Raw genomic sequence first — 25662 nt, 5'->3', positions numbered from 1 at the left:
AGATTGTTATTTGACATTAGAAAATCATTTTGCAGATTTCCCCAAATGTTTCTCAGGGTAGGACTTTCACCATGTCTGCTCCATGTTGTGCATTTGTTTTTTTAATCAGGCAAAGAAATGTAAAACTATGATCTCTAATATTTTGCTATTACCGTTGTTGCTTCTACCAAATTATATCTTATCTGTGTCTGCATTCAGTTAATATCCTCTCATCCAAATTGCTCACTCATCCAGACTCTGCAAAAAGAAAGATGCTGTGAATCTCAATGAAAAATAAACACAAACAAATTTTATTAGTTTTTCTACTAATGATTCAACATAAAGACCGACACATGGGACAAATGTGTTTGGGTAACAGGGAACATGGTAGCCTGACTCCTGAAATGCCTTTCTGGAAGTCAGAAATGTTGTTTGCAAACTTGGAAACTGTCAAATTGGGGGGCCAAAGCACTTGTGTTGGGAAATTCACACAAACCAAACGTTCCCATGTAAATTCTATATCTGAGAACTCTGGTTGTCAGTGCATCCAAGGTAAAGGTACAATGCTCTTGGGAAAAGAATCATTTTGCCCTTTCTGTTAGTTACTGGTTTGGCATCTGTGATTCCAGAGGACTTATTCTTTTTCTCTTGCCTATATTTTGGTTGGTCATTTGAGTAATATAATTTTCAACTTTCCAGCCTCTCTTACCTATAATCTCATGCCCTTAAAATGACACATGTTGTGCAAACTCAATCCCCCCATGAGATAGTTATCCATTAAGGTAACTAAAACATATGGCATTTGAACTGAAACGAATCTGTGATTACATGTGTGGGAGAAAGGAGAATTTAGGTAGTTGTATGAGTTGTAGTTGGAGGGTTGGTTTCTCTCATGAGGCTACCAGGAAGTTGCCCTTTTCTTAACTTCACACACACTTCAGTGCCTATGATTAGCACTAACTGATTTATCAGTTTGGCTTGTTATACCAGTGGGATAAATACTAAGTATATTTTGTTTTCTCTTGTTGACATCTGCAGCAATTTTGCATGCAACATTAATGTAAAATATACCTTTTAGTCTTCTCTAATAAAATTGGAGCTGAAGTTTTCTCACTAACAAAAGTTTTCCCACTAATTCCAGTGGAGTCCTGTGAACAAAATATGCAAAGAATAGTGCCCTAATATTTTGTAGAGAAATCTCACACTGTACTTCAGGTAAGGGTTTCTAAGAACAATCATTTTTTCCTCAACAGAGCAATGAGTGTCCCTACGGGTGCACTGATAGAGATTTTTGGGGCTGATACAAATAGCTGATTTAAAGGAGATATATCAGCTGATACCAATCAAATTTCCAATATGCAGCCCAGCAGCTTGAAGAGCAGTGGCTGGTAAGTATGTTGTGGTGGAAGGGGAGGAAGAAGGGATGGGGTATGGTGTGGGGGGTAGATCAAAGTCCCTGCAGTGAGGGAGGCTATGGCAAATTTTGGGGTGGCTGCAGACCTCACCCTGTAGCCCCTACCAGTGCTGCCACCACCTGACCAAGCACAGCCCAGCCACCATAGGGACGAGCCCAGTGGAGCCCCAGCCGGGGGCATATCCGAGGCCACATGTCCCCTCCCCATGCCCTCCTGTGGTGTGTGCAGTGATGGGAGCTGACCCCACCCCACACCCCTTGGATGAGCTGCAGCTCTGTCCTGTGCCACCCTGACCTGGCTGGGCAGCACCTGCCCCAGCCCCTGCTCCAGCCCCAGTCACTCCCTCATTGAACGGGCCTTGATCTGCCTCCCCATGCCCCTTCCCCTCCCCTTCCACCACAACAGACTTACCAGCTGGAGCAGCTCTCCAAGTTGCCAGGCTGCACTCCTGGACCCATGCATACTGAGGCCATGCACATGCACAGGGCATTTATCAGACACATTACTGGCCACATCAGGCAAAAAAAGCTGAAATCTGATGTTGTCGATTTTCTTTATATTGGTCCCAATCCGATATTACACTGATGTAACAGTGCACCTCTAATTGTCTCTATTTAAAATGTTAAACAAATATTATATTTGTATTGGAATACTGAGTCATTCCTGATTTATGAGGAAAGATTGAGGGAACTGGGCTTATTTAGTTTAGCTAAGAGGAGACTGAGGGGGGACGTAATAGCAGCCTACCTGAAGAGTGGTTTAAAAAAGGATGGAGCTAAACTGTTCTCAGTAGTGACAGATGAAAGAACAGAGAGAAACTGTCTCAAGTTGCAGCAAAGGAATTCAGGTTAGATACTAGTAAGAATGTTCTCACTAGGAGGGGTAGTAAAACACTAAAACAGGTTACCCAGAGAGGTGATAGAAGCTCCATCCTTGGAGGTGTTTAAGACCTGGCTGGACAAAGTTTTGACTTGGATGATCTAGTTGGGGATGGTCCTGCTTTGAGCAGTGGGCTGGAGTAGATGACCTCCTGAGGTTCTTTCCAACCCTAATCTTCTATGATTCATCATTGTCCAGTTTCTGCAATGTTTATCATTAAAATATGTTTTATATAAAGATGTACTATTTACAAATTGCACTGATTAAATGCCTAAAGGAAAGTAGGAAGACTTTTGTTGTTATGTAATCCATTGAGTACTATGTTATTAGAAATTTAATACATGTTAATATGGTAGATTGTATCATATTTATGGTATAGTTTAGTCCCAAAACACAAGCAATGGCATGAAAAGGAACTTTAGGGTTTTGGAAAATTTCCCTCTGCATTACTTAATATGTTAGTTCTCAATGGTAACATTTAATACAATGTCTAAAATCTTGTTATGGAGGCTGTTGTAATAAGATCATACTCTGTGCCCTATTACTGGGATTCTGTAACAGCATGCACTGACTGGTTTTTTAATGCAGCTGTACTTCTAAAAGGTTCATCACATGAATTGTTGTTCTTTTGAGCACATAATTTTGATGAGTTTTTTTTTTTATTTTGGTTGGTGGGGGGTTGCATGGTGGGGGACTAGAAATAATGACTGACTCACTAAAATTCTCATTGTCCAATGCAGATGATTCACTGGTAGCCCCAGGGCAATAATATTTATGATGTGCCAACTTGATTGTCTTGCCTTCATATGTGGATATTATGTTTATCAGCTAAGTCAAAACTATGGTACCTTCTTGCTATTAATTGTCAATCAGTAGTTCATTACAAGCATTTTTCACTCTTCTATCAGCTATTACAGACTTGATTTAATGTGACAAGGTAATAAACCGATGTTTGATATCAGAAAATACCACATGTATTTTTTAAATATCTATTGGAATGATGTGAATGGAAAAAAGAAAGGTGAGAATTATTTCACTTTGCCTCATTTTAAACCCAATCATAAGTCATCAATTTAAGTTCTGGACTGAAACTCAAATACTAAATTTGTCTTCTCCATAGCTGAGACTAAAAAAGGAACAAAGAAAAACGCTGCTGTAATAAATAATCACATATAGAAGACCCACTTGTTCAAGTTAATTTTGGGGGATATGGCATAAAACATAGAATCATTTTTCAGTGAAATATGGTTTGCTCAAGCAAATCACCCTTGAAAAAACTCAGGGCAAACTGGGCATGGAAAAACAGAAGTAGGGTAAAGGGGATAGGGAGTGGTGAGAAGGAATTATTTGACAGCACATTTGACAACTATTTAACAGAATTTTTGACCACTGCAAAAAAATTAAACAGTATGAGATTCACCTATACCAACTCTGAACATTCAGAAAATGTGTAAGAACAAGAGAAAAATCTTTATTCTTTGGTTGTAGATGGTACAACTGACATATGTTCTTCTCTCCTCTCCCCTCCCTCCCTTCTCTGAACCCTCAAATGCCACACTGTAATTCTTGGCCAAAGTCACAAATCAAATGAAATTGTTGGCCATCTCTAAAAAGAAAACAGAATAACAGTTGGGTTAAGAAAACTGCACAATTTACTGCAATCAGACACAAAATGGCAGCCCTTTTGCTCAAAAGGCCTCAAAATTAGGGAGTATGAAAACATTTTGACTGAGGGGCTGTTTTATATAGGTCAGAGTAAAGCTATTTGTGAAAAATATTGCAACCCTCCTGAACCATATAGTTTGCATAATATATGCATTCATCTTCCATTTCTGTAATAAAGAAATGACAAGGGATATAAAGAGGAGAGTAAAGAAGGTCTTGACCTCTAATGGAAACCCTGAGTATTAGATCAGCTGTATCAGTTGCTGATTCACCCTACAAATTTCAGTACTTCAATTTAACAGGCTTCCAACTTGGTCAGAACAAATTGTTTGGAGCTTAAATTTATCCTGTTACATGTTGGAGTGTTTTCTAGCCTGTCTACACAACTAAACAAAACACTACTCATCTAAACAGTTTCCCGTATTTGTAGAATTTATAGGTGTCTTTCTAAAGACAAAAATAGCAAAGATTAATAACTTGTGATTCTTATACTTTAGACCACAAAGGAAAGTTTTGGGCCTAAATATGTTTTTAGCACAATGGATTTTATGTTTATGAATAGCAGCTAAATTTCCACAATAAAGAAAATATTATGGTCTATCAAATAACCACTTGCTTTCAAATGTCATATTAATAGTGTATCTTTAAAACAGTAATCTGTGAATGTAAAAATAGCTTATCTGGCAAATAATGGATTTCAAAATATGTACACATAAATAAAATACACATTTACTTCATGGAATATGACAGCTTTATGATGGGTGACAAAAATGATAAAGGGTTTGACATACAATTTTTACAAGGAACAGTGGAGATAGCTGGATAAGTTTGGCTGGAGAAAAGGAGACTAAGGAGGCAACATGATAACAGTCTTCAAATATTTGAAAGGCTGGCATAAGCAGCCTAGTGAGCAGACTTTGCACCATCAGGGCCCACGAGCAGGAGATCGATGATTACTACAAGGCTCACACCTGAAGAATGGAGAGGGAAGAGCACAAAAGCCAATCAGCAGGATGATAACAGTAACCATGAGACAAACCTGGAGTCCCATTGTGGAGTTGCCTGGAAGATGGCCTCAAGGCACATGCCGGGATTACTCCTCCCCTGGAACTGTGAAACAGCTATGCAATTCTCACAGTACCAGCAGAGTTGCCAGTGGAAGTACTGACTTCGGAAGAAGGAAGGCAGACAGATCCCTGCAAAGAAGAGACACAAGGTGGTTGTGGTGGATGACACCCTCCTGAGGGGGAAAGAGGGAATGGTCTGCTGCCCCAACCCCCTAACCCATGAGGTCTGCTGCCTCTCAGAGGCCGACATCCAGGATGTGGCTAAAAGGATCCCAAAACTTGTCTGGCCCTCCAACCACTACCACATGCTCCTCATCCATGTGGGCACAAATGACACAGCCAAGAACAACCCTGGCTGGGTCATGAGAGACTACAGGGCTTTGGGGGCTGGGCTCAAGGGGTCAGGGGCACAAGTAGTCTTCTCCTCAGTCCTCCTGGTTGTGGGTCACACATAGAGAAGGCATTGGTGCATAGAAGAAGTAAACAGAAGATTCTGGTGATGGCGCTTCCATGAGGGCTTCAGCTTCTTCAACCATGGCACATACTTCAGGGACTGCAGCCTCCTGGGAAGAGATGGCATCCACCTCAGCCCAAAGGAAAGAAGCTCTGCTTAGCTAGAATGGTGGACCTCCTGGATGGGTCTTTAAACTGAGACCACCAGGGGATGAGCCATCAACTACTAACACTAGCCTGAGAAATGGCAACCTCAAAACCAGCATCCCAGGGTACAATAGAAAGCTTTCTCTGACACCGTCCAATAAAAAGGTTATTCCACAACTCATCTGAAAGCCTAGGGCCTCCATTGGCCTGTACAATAACACCAGAGCAGCAGGAAACAAGCAAGAGGAACTGGCCCTCCTACTAACCAATGAGCAATACGATCTTATAGGGATCATGGAGACCTGGTGAGACTCCACCTATGACTGGACCACAGGCATAGGGGGATACACCCTGTATAAGAGGGATCGTATTGGTAAGAAGGGTGGAGTTTCTCTCTATGAAAAAGAACATTACACCTTCCTTGAGGCAAAGACTGGAAACCAAGGAGGGTGACTTGAGACCCTCTGGGTCAAAATACAGGGAGAGCATGGGGAAGGGAGAGAATACAGAGAGACCACAGGAGTCTATTACAGACCTCTGAACCAAAATCAACAGCTTGACCAAGAACTCTCTAGCGAATTGGCAGAGGCTGCATGTTTTTGGAGCATGGTCATCACAGGTGACTTCAACTACCTATACATCTCATGGCATGAGCACTCAGCTAGATCCGATTGCTTATAAAGCTTCCTCACTTGTGTTGAGGAGCTCTATATAACTCAGAAGCCTATGGGCCAACCAGAGGCAAGGCACTTCTGGCCTGGTTCTGGCTAAAGGGGATCAGCCTGAAGTGAGCAGCCTGAAGATTGAAGGGAAACTTGGCAACTGTGACAATGAGATGATCACTTTTTCCATCCACCATAAGTCAGGGAAATAACCCAGTAGGGTAGAAATCCTTGACTTTAGGAAAGGGGATTTCCACAAACTCAGAAGATTCATTGGTGAGGTCCTGTGGGACCATGGTTTGATGAGGAAGGGAGCACAAGAGGATTGGTCATTCCTTAAGGAAAAGATCCTAAAAGCTCAAAGAGAGTCCATTCCCTTTCACAAGAAAGGCAGCAAAAAAGCTGGGAGACCCCCCTTGGCTCAACAGGGAAGTCATGGACCTCCTGAAATTAAAATGAGATGCTTACAGGGGATGGAAGTCAGGAATAACTACCAAAAAGGAGTATTCAGCAACAACCGACACCTGTAGGAAGCAAATCAGTACAGCAAAAGCACAAACCAAATACAAATTGGAAACTGGAAATGACACCTGAGAGTGCTAAAAGAACTGGCCAATGTCACTGTATGATGGATGGCAAAATTATTTGAAGATTTGTGGAAATCAGAAGAGTTACCAGAACACTGGGAAAATGCCAATGTGGTGCCTATCTTTAAGAAAGGAAGAAGGGAGGACTCAGGAAATTATAGGCCACTCACTTTGACCTCTACCCCTGCAGAAAATTATCAAAGAATCCATCACACACAGACTAACTGAAGGCAGTATTCTGAAGGATAGCTGACATGGCTTCATTATGAGTAGGTCATGCCAGACAAATTTTATTTTCTTCTATGAACAGGAAACTTGCAACCTGGATAGTGGATTGACGTTGATGTCATATACTTGGACTTCAAAAAGGCCTTTGATCTGGTCTCCCATAATGTCCTCATGGTTAAATTAGGAAAATGAGGCCGCAGCTACTTTAAGGCCCAGTAGATAGGTAACTGGCTCCATGGCAGGACCCAAAGGGTATTGATAGATGGAACTGAGTCATCATGGCAGTAGGTGATCAGTGGCATCCCTCAGGGTTCAGTACTCAGACCAGTGCTCTTCAACATGTTCATCAATGATTTAGATTCAGGTATTAAAAGCAAACTACCAAAGTTCGCTGGTGATACCAAACTATGAGGGAGCATGGTCATGCTCGAAGACAGGCTGCTAATCCAGGCCAACCTGAGCAGGCTCACGAGGTGGGCAGACCTCAGTCTGATGTTGTTTAATACAGAGAAATGTAAAGTGCTCCATCCTGAGAGAAATAATCCACAACACACTTACAGGCTTGGCAGTGCTATGCTTCCCAGCACCACAACAGAATGAGATCTGGGTGTCATAATTGACAACAAAATGAACACTAGCCACCAGTGTGACTCTGTAGCTGGCAGAGCTAATCAAACACTGGCATGCATCTATTGAGGCATCTTGAGCAAGGCAAAAGATCTCATTCTTCCACTCTACTTGGCCTTGGTGAGACTGCAGCTGGAGTATTGTGTTCAGTTCTGTGCCCCATGCTTCAAGAAGGATGTGGAGAAGCTCAGAAGAGCCCAGAGGAGGGCCACACACATGATTAGAGGCCTAGAGATGAGGTCATATGAAAGGCTTAAAGATTTGGGACTGTTCAGCCTAGGTGGAGGGACATAAAATTGGGGGGAGGGGCATTCATGCATGCCCTCCCTGGTGGGAAAGTCTGAAAGGGAAAGGAGGGAGTGGGGCTAGGACCAGGCAGGGCTCAGGAGAAAGTGGAGCACAGTCGGGCCCAGGATCGGGATTGGGATCGTGATCAGGGCCAGGTCCTGCTGTGCCTGTGCACTCATTCCTTCCCCTGTGCCCAGGGTCATTGTCTGGTGCCAGTACCCCTCACACCAATGAATCCACTGCCCCCCCAGCCCCACACCAGTCCAAGCTGCCTCCCCATACCGGCCCTGGACCCAACTCCAAGCCCAGCCCCAGCCCTGCACCACCCGGGGGGGTAGGGGGCATAGCCAGAGGCCAGGATGGGGCCAGCCTCAGCTGAGGGAGGAAGTGACACAGTCCCTGGGATCCCCGTGTCCATCCTGCCCCAAGTTGTTAATAATTATTATAACAGCACTAATGCTGCTGCTTCTGAGGCAGGCCCTGTATAGCCAAGGTAGGATGGAGCATAGGATGAAGCCATGGCTTGTTTGGTTGGGGGTGCGGTGAGGGGGGTGGCAGCTCCTGCCACTGCACACATCTCAGGAGCACATGGGGGCATGAGCCTCTGGATCTGCGTGAAGCAGGGAGGCTTTTGCTGTGGGCTGGGGCCAAAACAAGTCTGTTCCCAGTGGGGGGGCCGGGCTGCATTCGGGACAGATGGTGGTGGTGCTGGGAGGGGGGCCAGGTAGGCTATGGCAAATTTTTGGATGGCTGCAGCCCCCCCCTCGTAGCCCTCTCCCAGTGCCACCCCAGCCCACAGTGGCAGCCTGCCCTGCCCCATGTAGAGGGTGCTTTTAGCAGCAGAAGCCACACCCCCTGGACAAGGCACTCATGGCTCAGTCCTGCACCCCACTGGCTATGCAGTGCTTGCCCCTCCCCTAGCTCGAGCCCCAGCCCTACTCCCACCCCACTCCTGGTGCAGCCGCCAGAAGCCCTCAGCGAGGCTGCCTTGCAGCCCTACCATTGCCCCATGTTTGGGCAGGGCTAAGCCCTGTTAGCCCCCTACTTCCACTGCCTATACTGTTCAGCCTGGAGGAGAGAAGACTCAGAGGAGACTTGGCCAGGGCCATACATCAGGGCCTGGGGAAGCATCTATTCACTAAGGCCTCAGAGGGGAGGACAAGAAATAATAGGCACAAACTCAGGGACAATGCACCCTCTGAGAGTGCTGGTGCACCCCCTGACAGCCAGTGCTCCCTGCTTAGATGATGGGCAGGGGCGCAGGCGGGACCACTGATGCTCTCCCCTGCGAGCCAGCCAGGGAGTGGGGGTTCCAGGAGAAGCAATACTGGCCCTTCCAGGAGCCTGATCATGCTTCCCAGTTAGTGAGATCAGCTGAGGGGGACCCCCCCCAACTCAGAAGGCACCAGTCACTCATGCACAAACTGATTGAGGATAACTTCGGGCTGGACCTCAGGAAAAAGTTCTTTACAAATTGAGTGCTGAGGGTTTGAAATGGGCTCCCCCAAGAAGTGGCACAGTCATCTACCATGGTGCGCTTCAAAAAACATCTTGACACTCATTTTGCTGGGGTCTTCTGATCCCAGCAGTCTTTTCTGCCCAAGTGCAGGGGGGCTAGACCTAGTAAGGGGGGCTAGATCTAGTAAGGTTACTTCCATCCCCTAATAAGTATGAAACTATAAGGAAGAAGGACAATCACTGCTTCTTCCCTGTTGTAGGATGCAAGACATGAAGCAATGACCAATAAAGTATATTTAGATTAGATCTCAGGAAAAAAACTTTCTGTCTGTTAGAACAATGAGGGAGTTTAATAGATTACCCAGAGAAGTTGTAGAATATTTTGTTCGCATGAGGTTTTCAAGAAGAAGCTGGATTAATATTGGTCAGGGATGATTTAAGAGTAGCATTCCTCCATTCATGCAGAGGCATACACCGGATGACCCAGAAACTCCTTTTCCAACACTGTGATTCTTTTGTTATGGTCTACTGGCTACAAATTATTAACACCAAAATGAATGTAACATGCATTCCAAATTATTTATCTATTTTAGACTATACCTAGTTCTTTCACATCAGTCCTTGTAAAATACATATAAAGATGTTAACCCCAGAAGTATGTCAAAATAATTAATGCAACATTGAACTGAAACAGAAGACAAAGGTTATAAGATCTTCCTCTAAATTAACCTTGAAAGGAAAACTGAAGTGTCTTTTGTCTCTGGCTGTAACCAGCTTAAGGCAGTATAGTATAAAGAGGCTTGCCATTTAAAACTGCATAGGTTGAAGAGGAAGGTGATGGTTGCAGCAGAGCAAGAAGGTAGGAATAGAGGTTTTGGCTACTAAGTCATATTATGGAACTGGCATGTTTGATCATTTGAAAGGAAAGGGAATCATTATAACTGTTGAGCTAAGTAAATTTATAAAAATAAATAAAAATGGAGAGTAGCAAATTTGGTTGTACAGTTTTCTCCCCTGTGCCATTTTGTATCCATGTAGCTGGGTGGACATAGTGGAATTGTGTTTTTTTATTGCATGTAGGCTGGGATTTTTCAAAGTAACCTAAGGCCTTTAGATCATTTTGAAAACCTCTACCTAGGTCTCAGGACTTTTATAGGAGCAGATAACATTACTATTGTCAAAATGGCTGTTAATTAAACAGGGGACAATCAGAGCTAAGACTCTTTTTACAAGTAGGCATAGGCATGGACATACACCTTTGTGGCAGTCCAAACAATTTAAATAAATATTTAGGGTCTACGTTTCAAAAGTGGTGAGTATCTGGCAACTCACATGGAGCAGATTCTTGGCCCAGATATTGCCTGGTTTAATGGATACAAATAGATGTTGCATTTATGTGGGGATAAACAATTTTACCCCTGGACAAAGTTGAGTTCATGCTTCTTGCCCTTGTTTCACAGGGTAAGAGGCACTGATATTTTATACTGGGATATCACAAAATACATTTGAATAGTTATCCCAGGGCTGTATCTTTGAATCAATGGCTGAAAAGTGGCAGTGAATTCGACTACTCACTAAACTCTGGCTGGAACGGCAACGTGTATAAGTCAATCCTGGGATATTTTTGGTCTGGGACAAATGCAACATCTTGTCCAGGGCCAAATCCAATATCTATTCAGTGTTTCAACAGGACACATCAGGAAGAAACCTGACCTGAAGTAACTGCTTAAGATTTCCCAAAAGAAAAGAATCAAAACTGACCTAATGCATATGAGACACATTATAGTAGTAGGTGGAAAATTTTGTCTAGCTGACATCATTTAAATTTTGTCTAGCTGACATAATTTAAATACCTTTTGGCTGCTGTAATTTCTGCCTATGATCATTTTGGTCCCATTTGGCCCAGAATCACAGGAGCAAAGGGTTCCTTTGATCTTTCCTCTTTTTACTCGCTACCGCTTTCCTCCGCTGTGCAAGCAGTCTAAATCTGGCAGAGAATCTAGTACACTGGCTTCTGTAGGAACTATGGGCATGAAACACTTCTGGAAGTCAGGCCCAAATTATTCAAACACAGTTTAAGATATTTGACAAGTATATGGTCAGGGCAATGCCTAATCAGCTGTAAATACGTCAGGTATTTGACACAAATATGTATGCAATGGCATATGCTAAAATTGAAATATCTGTATCTGTCCCCAAAAATGTCAGAATGATTTTTTTCCTGATGTTAGGCATACTCTAATCTTTTTAAGCTAATACACAAATCAGAAGCTATTTTACCTTAATGTAGGTATTATAAGATTTGCTTGTTTATTTTTGTGGGTATTGACACATTTCTCCCATAAAACATAGTTTGAATTAAACACCTAATTTAGAATGTGTCTGAAAATAAATAGTTTGGGATCTTCTGTAAAAATATGAAAATACGCATAGGACATCTCAGAACAAGTTATCATCATTACCCTAAATCTTGATCTAAATACTATAAAGGAAAATCCTCGGTAATATTAATAGCTGCATAGAGTTTTATATTTCTGAGTAACTCTCTAATTGATCCTACTCATGCTTAAACCTTTTACTCTTTGTTACATGACACATGCTTTTTAAAAATGAAATTTGAACACTGCATGACATTTAAATATTGTTTATGTCATCACAAGACACCTGATCTGACTTTTTCTACATGTCTCATAACAACAGCAAGTTCCTACTTCTCTTCTTCAGCTACAGGTTAGGCAATTTGAAGGTAAGGTTTTCTTTATGTGGTTTGACTATCATATGATTTTTAACTAGAGGTGACCAAAATATTTAAAATTAAAAATACAAATTAGAATATATATTTTTTCAGTTTTTCGCAAGAAAATGTCTTGCAAAAAGTTATGTTTAATTGGAATATTTCCTGAAGAAATAAAGTTTCGTCAAATTCCTCATGAATTTTTTAAATTTTAATTTAGTTCAAAACTTTAATAGGTGACTAAAAGAGTATGGATACCCAAAACCCGTTCAAATTTCAGAAATGAAAAGATCCAAATCTCTAGATATCTTTACAAATCTCAGTCCAATATATTACTTTGTAATGGAGCTAAGCATGCTTACTTTTGCAAAAATAGGCAAAGAGACATGCAACTAAATTAATGAGAATAAACATCATTAATACTTACAACAACTGTTTGCCCTGCTGTGCTCAGGAGTGTCTTGATCTTCAGAAAATTATTAACAAACCTTCGAAGTTGGGTTTTGGCACTTGACTCATTTGTTGCAGTGACACAATCTTCCATATGCCAAGTAACATATCTGGCTAATATGCAATCATCTATCGTTCCTTATAGCAAATATAAAAGAAACAAAGACTCTTGAATCCTGAGAGATTTCCATGTTGGAGAGTTTTTAAAATCAGGTTCTATGCTTTTGTGTTAAGGAAAGGAGGAGGCTTCTATTGATGACAGAGAAACTATCTGTTTTTAATGGTAATTAAAGAAATGTATTCTGTTTATGCATTTTATCCCACGACTATTTAATGCAAAAAAAGTACTGGAGTCTGGGGCCAGAACATAGATCTCTCTCCCAGCTCCGTACCAGTGGCCCAGAGGGAAACATACAGCCAGGAGGCATGCATACAGCCGCTACCAGCAATGACTATCTGGCCCCTCATGGCTCCCCCATGGCCTGTCCCCGGCATGCTAAGCTGAAGCATAAGGTTGGCTCGCTGGCCAAAAGCATTGGCAACCCCTAGTTTAGCATAACCCATAGTCTGATGGTCAAGGCATTTCTTGGGAAGAGGATCTGTGGATTGATGTTCTCAGTAGTTGTAGATGGCTAAAACCCAGGTTCCCCACCAGGAACATTATTAAAGTCACAAGGCTTCTGTGGAGAGCAGTAGTATGTTAATCCTAAAATTAAAGGCTGCATCATAATGTATATATACACAGGAACTGAATTAGGTGTAATTCTATCCCATCTCAGCTGCTGAGTGCTTTACTTTTAATGAGGAAAAAATGATCTTTGACTAGTATGTGTGTGGAATTTCCTAAATAATAATCATAAAAAAGCCTAAAGTAGAGATCACAGCACACACTATCATTCTGAAAGCCACATGGCTCAATGGTAGACTTGGACCCTTTAGAAGATAAGGGTCTTCTATGAGGGTAGAAGATAAGGGCAGGCCCTTTAACCTGCCACTTGAGCCAATGGAGTAAGCAATAAAAGTCATAAGCTGCCCCCAGTGTGGAGCAACTTTAGAAAGGTGACAACATTGTACAGTTAGTTTCCTAGATAATTGTTGAGGGATTGCGAAATTTCCATTTCTCTCAACCTGGTCCCTTCAAGTCCAAAGCATTGCTGTCCTAGCATCATTTCTACTTCAGACATAGATCGTCTGCTAGTTTCAAATCTCAGGATCTGCTCCTCATTTTTCTGATATCATCCCTTTAGATAATCTATCCTGCATTCCAGCTGAAGTTTTCTTTTGCTCTGATTCCCATTCTCCTTACCAGTTATGCTCAGTTCCCCCAGTTGCTTGTCCTTAAATTGACCTGTCCCACCAGAGGTATGATCCAAACCTCTACTGATCTGTTTGGATCATACCTTCATCTCTCATGCTCCTGGCTCCCACTTCTACTGTTCCTCCACAGGCGTTGTGTTCAGTTTCATTGTCTTTTGCTCCCCCAAGGTTCTTTTCTAGTTTGTACATCTGTACCCCACTTTACTCTTCTCATTGATTCCCAGTATTTCAGCTAATACCAGTCTCTCAACAGTTTCAGTTTTTTTGCTTGAGCCATCTCAGCAACCCATAATTCCTTGATCAGTAATCACAGTCTATGACCTCATTCTCTACTCCAAGTTTTCTGATCAATATTTCAGTCCTAATGTCCTTTTAAAACTATGAATAAATCGCCAGTCCCAGCCCTTAGGCTATTTGTCCTCATCTACTACTCCCCAAGCCAGATCCCTTTTCAGCCCAATTTTGTTCTGGACCCCTCTGAGCCTAGGGAAGTTGACTTCTTTTTTCACACTGCCTGGGCTCCAGTAGGGGATAAGCAGGAGACACAGTTCACATTGAAAACTCAGGAGCTAAATACTTCCTGCGCCCATTTCCATTTCCAAGATACATCTTGGCTTAGAAAATATGTGAAAATCCATTTCAGGGATGGCCATGGCTTACATATTATAGGGAAAATAAACTGTCTTCCCATATAGGAGTGGTCAAGAAGTTTGTTAATTGTTCTAAGGGCCTAGCAAAATTTTTTGCCTGTTTTTTTTTTGCCAGTCATTGGAAATGCCTTGTGATCCCTGTGATAGGGACTAAATCTACCAATTTCTAATTGTGAATAGTAAGAGATTCCCAAATATTCCAGTTCAGAATTCAACAGTGTTCTTGCATCCAGAATCAGTTTTCACTTTCCTTTCTTTTTACAAGGTTTTTCATAATTAGGTTAACCATCCCCTGTGCTTTTCAGCCAGAATCCTTTGCTGCATCCTCTCTTGTACATTAGTCCTGCTAATTGGTTCTGCAATGTGAATTATGTGCCCAGAGAGAATGAGGAAAATTACTTCTTTTGTAACCTATTATCCAACTACCATGATTGGGAATGGTCTACATGCCATAACTCATATGATGTCTTCTACTTCATCACTTAGACTTTTCTGGTATTAGCACACTAAATATACTGGACCAAATCAATAGCTGGTGCAAGCAGTGAGACTCAGTTGACTTGATTCTATAACCCACAAACACTGAGTTTTACCCTGTGTCCTGCCATTGATTTTTACACAGGATAAGTGCATCCAGATAATGACAACAGTCCTATCCATAGCTTTTTAAAAAAGTTTTCACTATCAGCTATTATAGTGCATATTATATTTACGCCCTTCCCTCAACTCCAGTTTCTTTTACAATTCTTAAAGCAGATTTTTTTAAAAGCTGATATTTCATTATGCTGCCTTGGAATGCATGGAGATAGGTGTTGGTGATAAAATAAACTCTATCCACTTTTGAACAGAGACATATGTTAGTTAAGATAACACAAAGAACAAATTAATTTCTGGCAGCAGTCCAGGATCTTCCCAATTTCAGCCACTAATGCATTTAGAACATAGATTCATGAATACTGAAAGCCAGATATTTCCACCCCCATGCCCTTCCCCACCAAGGGAATTGCAGAGAAAGCAAAAGTGATGATATCCATCATCTTTCTCACACTGCTCCTACCTTGACACCTTTTCAAACAGCTTGGACACTGCAGTTTAACAGACAGCACACCAAATTTGGTAAACAACTGACCTATTGTGGATAAGGTGGCAGTGTGCTTTAATGCCCTCACTTCTGATCCCTAGAAAACCTGAATCTGCAGCTGAATTACTTCACACTACTTTAATGGGCACACATAGGTCTCCACTGGATATTTTTCCACATCATAAAACACAAATCTATTTATTATGGTTAGATAGCTTTGCTTAAGACTGTTGTTACAGTTACAGTTATATTTTAGGTCAAGATTGAAATACAGTTTTGTTGGGTGTATATGGGCAGCACACATCAAATCTGCTCAACACACAGTCTGTAAAACTGCCATGATTCTACAGTTTGCATGCACACTGTATTCACCCCAGTGTAATATATAAACAAGACAGACACACTCATTTTTTAGATATTCTATATAAAACATCTGTTTCGTTTATTAATCATATGGATAGCAGTTATACAGCTTATAAAGAACTATGATATGGTACAATGGAGGAAAAGAGAACTTCTAACACTTTGTATAGTGAACTGTTGCTAAAACAAGGGGGAAAAACCCCCTTTTCCCACTGGTAACAAAATTTATGTCTTATCAGATAGCACAGTTTCAATTCTAAATATTAGGACACAGGATGTGTGCAGTCAGGGAAGGTCACCTGATACATGGACAAAGTCCATGGGCTGGGTTCTCAGGCAGCTGGGAATCTGAGGCCAGAGACAGGGTGAACCAGAAGCCAGTGGCAAAAGTCAGGGTGAGCCAGGAGTCAGAAGTGGAGTCAGGAACCAGAGCCAAGTCAGTGTGATCCTAAAGTCAGGGCCAGTGATCTAAGAAGTAAAGCAAGAAAGCATAGGAAGTTCAGAATCAAGTGCCCATGTCTTTGTGCAGACAGAGTACTAAGTGATTTGAATACAACAGGTGGGAAATGAGGGGGAAGTGGGAGGGGGATAGTGATGGGCAAGGCATACAGGCATAACCCCCATAGGAACAAGGGTGTTACCATAAGCTAATATAGGTAAGGGGATAAAATCTGTAGTCCCTGTTTAAACATACACTTAACACAGTCTAATTTGTGGATGATATCTTGCTCCACAAATTCCTCTTGAAACTGGTTTTTAAAATTTTGGGCCTCAGAACAACAATTCTGAGGTCAGCAACGGAGGTTAAAGTGTTCTGACACAAGCCTTTGTGTCTTTCTGCAGCTGATGTCAGATCAGTGTTCATTCATTTGTTCATACATATAGAGATCACCCTGTCTGTCTGATGTAGACAGCATGCTATCGTTTCTCGTGGTGTGTTATTTCCATGACACTGATTTATTATCTTTCAGGTGCCAGAATCAATTCAGTGTTGAAAGGTTTGAAAGCAATGACTTCCCTCTTCCATTTTATTTAGGAATTTAGGACTAAGAAGAGAATTCCTGGATCACTGAGTTGAGTCCCCTACTATCATAGGTAATAGGGCCACATTATTTCTGTCATATACTGATCAAGCTCCACCTTAAAACTAATCAGGATTTGTTTCCCTTATTCCTGTTGAAAGGCTGTTCCAGAAACCTTAGTACTCTCTGATGGTTAGAAACCTCCTTCTAATTTCCAGCCTAAATTTATTCATGGCCAGTTTGTACCCATTTGTTCCCAATGCCAGCATTGTCCTTTAGTGTAAATGTATTTGTATTGTTTGTTTTCACGCTGACTTATTGTAACCCCTTTCTGGATAATGCTTCTGCAGAAATACTGCAATAATTGAAGCATAAAGCAGTGTTTTTGTTTGTAAACTCATTACTGCAATGACATATTGTCTTTCACAGCCCTTTTTTTTTTTTTCCTTTTGAAAGTATAGTGGAGCAGATTAGGTTGTGTGTTGGTTGCAGTGTATGCTTAGAAAAAAATCATCTTAATGTTCTTGTGTTCAACCTTCATATATATTTTATATTCCTGTTTACTCAAACTGAAGTGCTGTCTGGGGACATGCATTGTGAGTTCACACAACAACCCATACTTGTAACAGTGGAGCAACAAAATTGCTATGTGCTTCCTGAGAATGGAGTGCTGTCATTGTCAGTAATCAGGATAAGTAATACGTATCAGCCAGAACTTGTCCTGACACCTTCTGACAGCTGAGCATATACATGCATTTCCTCTAACCATTTTAAAGATCCTGACAGGGGTTGTTTTTCCTCCTTTTGGTTGTTTTGTTCAGGTTCTATTTGGGAAGATCTTTCACATTTTTATTCTGTTTTCCTCATGTTTTCTAAATAAAACAGAACAAAAGCTAAAGCCTCTAACAATGCTGATTTTCTCTTTTTCACGATGCCTTTCTAGCATGCTATATTGTTGTAACCCCTGGTTATATTCATCCTAAGAGGAGGTTAAGGTGGGTTAAGGACAGAAAAGAGGTCTAAATTTGAAAAGATGAATGATGTTGATAGCTCTGAAGAGTGACTGACATCAGCCCCAAGGCTATCTTGCCTTGAGAGGCTTCTCAGTGAAAAGCTGACTTCATCATGTGTCTCTTTTTTTATTCACTTATCAAGAGCTATTAGTTCACCAATGTGTAGTTCGCTTACTCTCATTTATAGGATTTGTTGGTACCCAGTGAAGGAAATTAGACCCTGGTGTAACCCCACTGACTTGACTCATACCAAAAAAATAAATGAAACCCAGAATTTCCATCATTTTAAATGAAGAATAAACTGAAATTCAAATTAAATTTTTTGGATTTTTTACTGGAGATTTCTTCATGTATTGAGTTTACAGCCACTTTTAGGTGGTGAAAGTATAGGTGAGTCTCTAGAAATACTATTTTATTTTGTTTGTAGCTCTAGACCAAGGTGTTTTGCATAAAACACAAGAACTATCAGCAGAGGAAAACAACAACAACTTGGACTGTGTGTGGAGCCCAAAATGCAGCTATGTAGTATATGGTTTACTATTACACTCTGTTTATTCAAGTAGTGTATAGTGTCATTGTAGCAGTGGTACTCCAGGGAGCATGGAAGAAAGAGGATTTATTTGGTATCATTTTTATTAACCTATATAGCTGGTAGAGATGCTAGACAGGATTTCAGGTACAAAATGTCCTTCCTTAGGTCTAGGGAAGATGCATATACAGAATAAGCAAAATGTTAGGTCGTCATTAACATCAGAAGCAAACCCTCCTCTGCTCATACACAATATATTTTGCCTGAACAACACATGTAAAACCTGTCTGTGCATATCCACCATCAATACAATCAACTCTCCCAACAATAAAGCCATATGAAGCCATGGAACTTAAACACGGAGATGAAAAATGTGATATACCTCAACCAATGTACTAAATGCCATCATGGAAACTATGCTGGTGTAATTAAACGAAGATTGCATTCCAAAATGAACTCTTACAGAAAAAAAGGACAAAAAACCCAGTTGCCAGTGATAATCCTTGCCCTCAAGGGAAATCTATGCAATCCATTCAGAAAATGAGCCAGAGAAGAAAAAATCAAAACTTCCCTTCTTAAGTGACCACTTTTACTAACTTCCATGATGCAGTCAAGCACAAATAATTGTTCTATCATTATTCAGTTTAGTAGGTACCTGCCAAACAAATCCTACTTTCCAATTATTTAAGGTATTTTATTTGGCTTTTCTGACAAGTCTACCTATGCTACCTTGGCCCCAGACAGTGTTTCTCTTTTCTCCTTGATTCTGGTAATGCAAAGCCAAGTTCTCCTTTTCTTTTTCTAGACTTCTTTTTCTGGACTGAATAGTATTTTCTGTTCTCTGTCCTCCTTCACCTCAGTTAGGGACATTTTTTCATATATCCTTATCTTGAAGATAGGACAACAAGCCAGGAAATTCAGTCTCCCCACTTTTTTCTTGAGTCTGGACACCGAGTGTCACAGACTTGGGTTGTATCAAAAGAATGCCAGGGATTTCTTTTTGTGTGAAGACAATAATTTCATATCATTTACTCATAGGAAGCAGAGGACTAAGAACACCATTATACCCCTATGGGGCCAGTGGAGAGCAAATCATAGGTCAAAGAGAGAAAAGATATTGTCAGCTTACTCACTGTCTCATTTTACAGACAGGAAGAGACAAGAGGTCATCCATGCTTCTCTATCTCTACTTAGCTACTTGGTACATGCAAAACTAAAAGGAATGATTACTAGAATGAAGATTTAAAAGATCTCTTCTCCCATTGTGATATTTTTGATATCATGTGATATTTTGCTTGCTCATGTCAGTCTAATTTGCAGACAGCAGCTATATCAAAGAAAATATATCAAGCAGAGAGAGCAAGAAGCAAATCAGAAGAGATTTTTATCAGTCTAAAAATACTTCAGAGCTAACAAAAGATACTTATCCAAGATCTAACTTGTATACTTTCAAATACACAGAACTAGAGAGACCAACTTAAGGCAGCACTGTCTGGCATTTTCTGTTTACATGAGTCTTCCAATAGGTGTGAGAAGACAAGCGAGGTCTGAGCCAACAGTGCTTTGTCTTGTATAGAATTGAGTGCTCTGCCAGTGCTTAGTAAATATTAATATTAACAATAATACCGTCATACTATTTAATACTCAGTCCAACACTTCCTGTTTTGAACTGTTGTTTAATGCCCCCAAATCCTGCAAGGATGATTATTTGAGTTGACACTCATCCAAGCCAAAGGGGCTTTGACCATACAAGGTCCATTGTAGCATGGGGCCTAATTGTGTAAGTAACAGCGATAGTCTACTCTAATCTGCTCTTTTTGTATGTGACACTACATCTTAAACACCTTAAAGTCCATTATATTTGCTGCATGGGAGAAGTTTTCAAAAAAGAAACCTCGATTAAATATGTGAATACTACCATCCTCAGAAGACAAGCGCCCCACTCCTTTTATGTTCCTGCAGTTTTAATTAATATTTCATTATTAATAATCCAGTAAGGCAATAAATAAATAGGATTCCTAAGAAGCTGATTTCTCTTGTAATCTCCTTTTTCATTTTTTTGTTGTTGGTCTTATTATCCTGTTCCACTGAAGCTTTCAAATATCCAGTGTTTGGCCTGTTTCCCATGTAACATGAATTGACATGTTCTTACACAGATGCTTACATTTCCTTTGTGAATGTGAGATCAGAGGCACATTAGTGAGTGTCTGGTTCTTAAGTTGAAGTCATCCCTGAGGGGGGGAAAAAACATTTTTAATACCATTGCTTAAAGAACAGAGATGGCTATTTTAATTTTCCCTTTTGCCTTCACACTCTTCATGGAGAGCAAGCTAGTCTAAATTGATAGCTATTGTATTGTAGCTGCCAACTGGTGACCAGCCTATTTGGTCAATTGCCAGAGTCCCCCACTGGAGTAATTGTGTGTTCATCCTGCATGTTCCCACAGCTTAGACAATACTTAGGACCCTTGGGGTACATAGGCAGCAGTTCTACTAGGTGTGATGTGGGGGAGCTAGGAAGAAGTGTGCTAAATTGGTCTCAGCTGGAAACTGCTCCTTAAGAGATTTGAATTATTACTGCAATAGAAAAAAAAAAATGAAAAAAGGAAGAGACTCTGATCTGTTCTTTTTCTGCTCCCTAGGTATGTAGCAAACAGATAAAAACTCTTTGAGTTTCCTGAAATAGAGGAGGTTTTGCTTTAAGGTTTAGCTACTCTCATGCTTTTACTTATTATTACATTCTTTCTATGAGAAGCAGCATGCATTAGAGCTCATGAAGCTAATGATCTCAGAGTCATTTTGAGGAATTTTAAAACACAGAATGCAACCCATTAGAGCCATGAGACTGTTCATCTTAGACAACGGAGCAGCTCTGATATTCCTAAGTGCATGGTACATACAGTATTGCATAGAAGCACTTCATCAGGCCAAAAGGAACAGACTTACAATTATACAGTACATAATTTTGTTTTGTATCTTTCCTTCCTTAAAACTGCCTTTTATAATGAACACAGAACATGATTCTAACTCAATTAGCAGTAGGGGGCAATCAAATAAGTAATTCATAGGATGTTGGTCTGTTCCACCCCTACCCATTATATCATAAGAATTTGGCGGTTGGTCAAAAAAAATGAAACAAATCCCTGTGCTAAAGCTGTACAAACTCCCTTTCCCTTTTTTAGCTTAGGTGTAGTATTTTATGCTCCTTTTTTAAACAATTCAGTCACTGATTTCTTGTTCAGTCAGATTCCTTATCATATAAAAATTTTGTTTTCAGACTTACTTTGTGGCTTTTGTTAATAAACCAATATCATTGCTAATATTCGGTTTCTCCTTGAGGACTGCATTGCTTTTTATATGGCACTGTCTTACTTTTGCTTTATTGATTCTCTATTTTTCGTAATGTTGCAATTCACAATATATCAAAAAGAAATCATTGTTCTGTATTTTTAATATAGCAAGCAAACAAAAAAGGCGAAGGATTTCTGCCAGTAAACTGCTCTAAAAATCCAACCACTTTAGCAAAACATGAGCTGCACATGATACTTTGTCTGGGAAATAAACTAATCCCTACAACAATAAGAATTCTAATGCACTCTACTATATTACATATCTACATGTCCTCTATACTTTTTCAACCACATACTAACTTTTTGCAACATGAATGGATGAGTGTGTTCAAATCTTTAAAAACCTCCAATACTTTCACTCATGTATCTGGGGAAATATCACAGCAAACAAGTCATTTAAAAGGACCAATAACCCTCTGTAAGTCTCCTTTCACTCCAAACAATAAAAGGGTAGGCGCTCTGCTGATGAAATGGTATTTCACATTACCCATAGATTTACTCACCTTGGTTTCAGTGCCATAGAAGCTCATTCATTTCTAAGTACCATGGTACATTAAAATGGTGCAATCCTTAGTATAGATGTTCAAAAGTGAAACAAGTCTGTTGGTATCCAATGCAACCTTAATAGGTGGTCACTTTAGAATTCCATGTAGTTGCATCCAAGGCTGCTACAGTTTTTCTAGAGTTTAAATCTTAGTGTTATTAAATGTTCAAATACAATATTTATGAATCAAGCAATAACCCCCCCCACATATTCCATGTTTATGCTCTTTACAAACTCTTGTTTAAATTTTAAATTCTTTGCCTTTGTAAGACATGATTTAGACATCAACATTCAGTGAAGTTATATATCAGTACTAGCTAACCAAAAAGACCTTGGGAGGAATTATAGGTATGTTGTGATAAATAAGCTGGGCAAGCTGTTTTAATAAGGTGAATAAATAGTAATAGCTGGTTTAGGAACTAATTTTTCTAGTTCCTGTTTGGTATATAAAAACATTGTTTTTATAATGGGTGGTTTCCCAAACCCTAATGTCAGCCAGTTGAGCACTTTAAGTTCATACTGTCAACCCATCTATTACTAGATAGTAATGCTTCTTCCTTCCTTTGTTTAATGTTTTGCTTCACTGCCACCTGACCTAATTCAGTCTACCTCAGACCATTTCAAGTGAATAATTGTATGGATTCAGTTTATTATTTGAGGCTCAGTTAAGTTACATGGATAAAATACAAGATCACCATTTGCACATTATTGTGGTTTGTCAGACAAATTTAAACTATTCCTTTTGGAAAGGGACATGAGTAGGTACATGTTTTTGCTCTGATTTTTGATGTACCTACCTCAGGAGGAAAATAAAAGTTTGGTTAAAGAGCCTTCATCTCACAATCAGCAAGCTAAAAAATAAGCAAGATTGCAACAGTACTTGGATGAAGACATAATGGGTTTAGAAAGACAAAGGGACATGCTATATGTAGAATGACATCTTCTGAACCACTAAATGAGGTATTGTGTTTATCATTTGTTTTTCAAGTTAAAAAAGCAGGGTCCTTTTAAAACCTAAAGCTGCTTACAAATGATATGGTTGTGGCAGTGGCCAAGAGTCCTTTTTTCCCCATCAGTATTTGGCAAGAAGATTGTACCTTCTTCTTTCAGATACAGACCTTGCTACATTTAGTCATCCTATTATCATCAAGAGAAAGCCCTTCTGTAATTAGCTCTATACTTTGGACTTAATAGAAAGACTGCATGAAATCTGAAGCTAGTGAAGAATGCAGTGCCCTGTTTAAATGAAGTTTTATATTGAAAGTATGTTATACTGGTGTACACAGTTTGCACCTGCTGCTTATTAGCTGCCAGGTGAAATCCAGCTTACGTATATATCCCAAATTTCTACATGGCTTGGAACTGTTTCCATATGAGAACTGGTTCCATAGTAGGTTTTGTGGCTAAACATTTTCAATAAAATCAAGTAATTACTCCTTAACTTTTCTCTCCTCCTTGCCCCTTGGTCAGAATTAGTCCATATTTGTTAACCTTTATTACATACTGAAGAGCGCATATCTGCCAGTGCTTTTGTGAAGGGATAGGCTGAGGTAGTCCAAAGGATTTGGTTAGTTATTAAAGGCTGTATATAATCATAATTCTAGTGGATTACTGAGGCAGCTCTTTTTTAAATTTTTTTTATTTCGTGGAGTGTGGATTTTAAATTCTGTTAGGGACCAGAGCCTAAAATATATTATTACTACTACTTCATGCATAGATTTTAAAAAAAGAATAAATCCAATATCAATTAAATGCACGCTATAGATATGTGTAGTATATAATACAACCCTTTTTCAGTGAATAGCTAGGAACCATAGTTATAAGTGCTTGTCTGCCACATGATAACAATTAGTTATTTAGTAAATATCCATTAATCATGGATTAAACGTTTAAACCTATTGACTATCAAATCTTTTTTTTTTCTTTACAGGATAAATCCTTTGGTAACTCAAACGTGATGTTGTTAACAGTGACAGGACCTAGTTCTGCTGAGAAACAGTGGTCTCTATTCTCAGTAAGGGGATGTAAGTAATACTGTTGCTTTATTTAAACATAATTATTAGCTAAGAAACTGAAACCTAATTGTATACTTACTGACTTCAGTAAATGATAAGACATGGTATTTCCTTAAAAAATAGCATTTCTTCATAGTTATGGCCTAAACATTTTGAATGCTTTTTTTTATGTGTTCATGCAGAAATAGGGATGGGCTCTGTACTCAATTTTTGAGTCATAGAATCATATATAAGCACATTCCACACAGGTCACAACTCCTGATCTAGCCTCTATTTGTACCTTCTTTGCTCCTGGGTGGATACCTAAGTGGTAAAAAAAAAACAAACCCAAAAAACAAACCAACCCCCTCCCCAAACAAAACCCATACACCAAACATGCACATCTAGACCCTCCTGCACTGAGTCTCCTGCTCTCTGGCCCCCTCCTAAGATGAAATCCTTAGGCAAACTCTTTGCTTCCCTGTTTGCTGCATACATTGGGCGCCTATACACGTGCAGCGAGGTTGCTCTGATGCAGTATAATTACAGTGTGTCAGAGCAGATTCAGTTAGTCAAGTCTGCTGGAACATGGCAATTACTGTACACCAGAAGACTGCAGTGTCTCATGTATTAGTATGCCCCATGCTGAAAAATGGTGGCAGGGGCACTTTAACTAAAGTTTGTTTGATGAGCTTTAATTAAAGTGCCCCCACCACCATTTTTCAGTGTGGGGACACAGATACATGTGATGCTTTGGGTGTTTTAACTACAGCAGCTCTAATCTGCCCACTCCCAGAGCACAGCTATAAATGCCCATTGTTTGAAAGGAATTTTGATAAGGCTGTCTAGTAGGGATGTGCAAAATAGGCTGTATTCAATTTGGATTCAGTCCAAATTGGGGAAGGTGATTTGATTAGTTAATTTGGATCACTGTCCCAGATTCAATTTGGCCAAATCCAAATCTGAAGATTCGATGCTGATTCAGAGAATCAGTGATTCGGCCATAGACACAGACATAGCTTTAAATGTTTTTTCTATATAACTTGAGGTACCAGGCATGGCTCGTGAACTCTGCAATGGTGGGGTAGATGGAGCATCCCAAAGGAGTGTGCGCCACACCCACCCCACCCCCGTGCTTGGCAGCAAATCCAGAAGTGGACT

Source organism: Crocodylus porosus, unplaced genomic scaffold, assembly GCF_001723895.1.
Source record: "Crocodylus porosus isolate Cpor-Errol unplaced genomic scaffold, CroPor_comp1, whole genome shotgun sequence".
In the NCBI taxonomy this organism is placed as follows: Eukaryota; Metazoa; Chordata; order Crocodylia; family Crocodylidae; genus Crocodylus; species Crocodylus porosus.
This window is presented reverse-complemented; position numbering follows the sequence as displayed.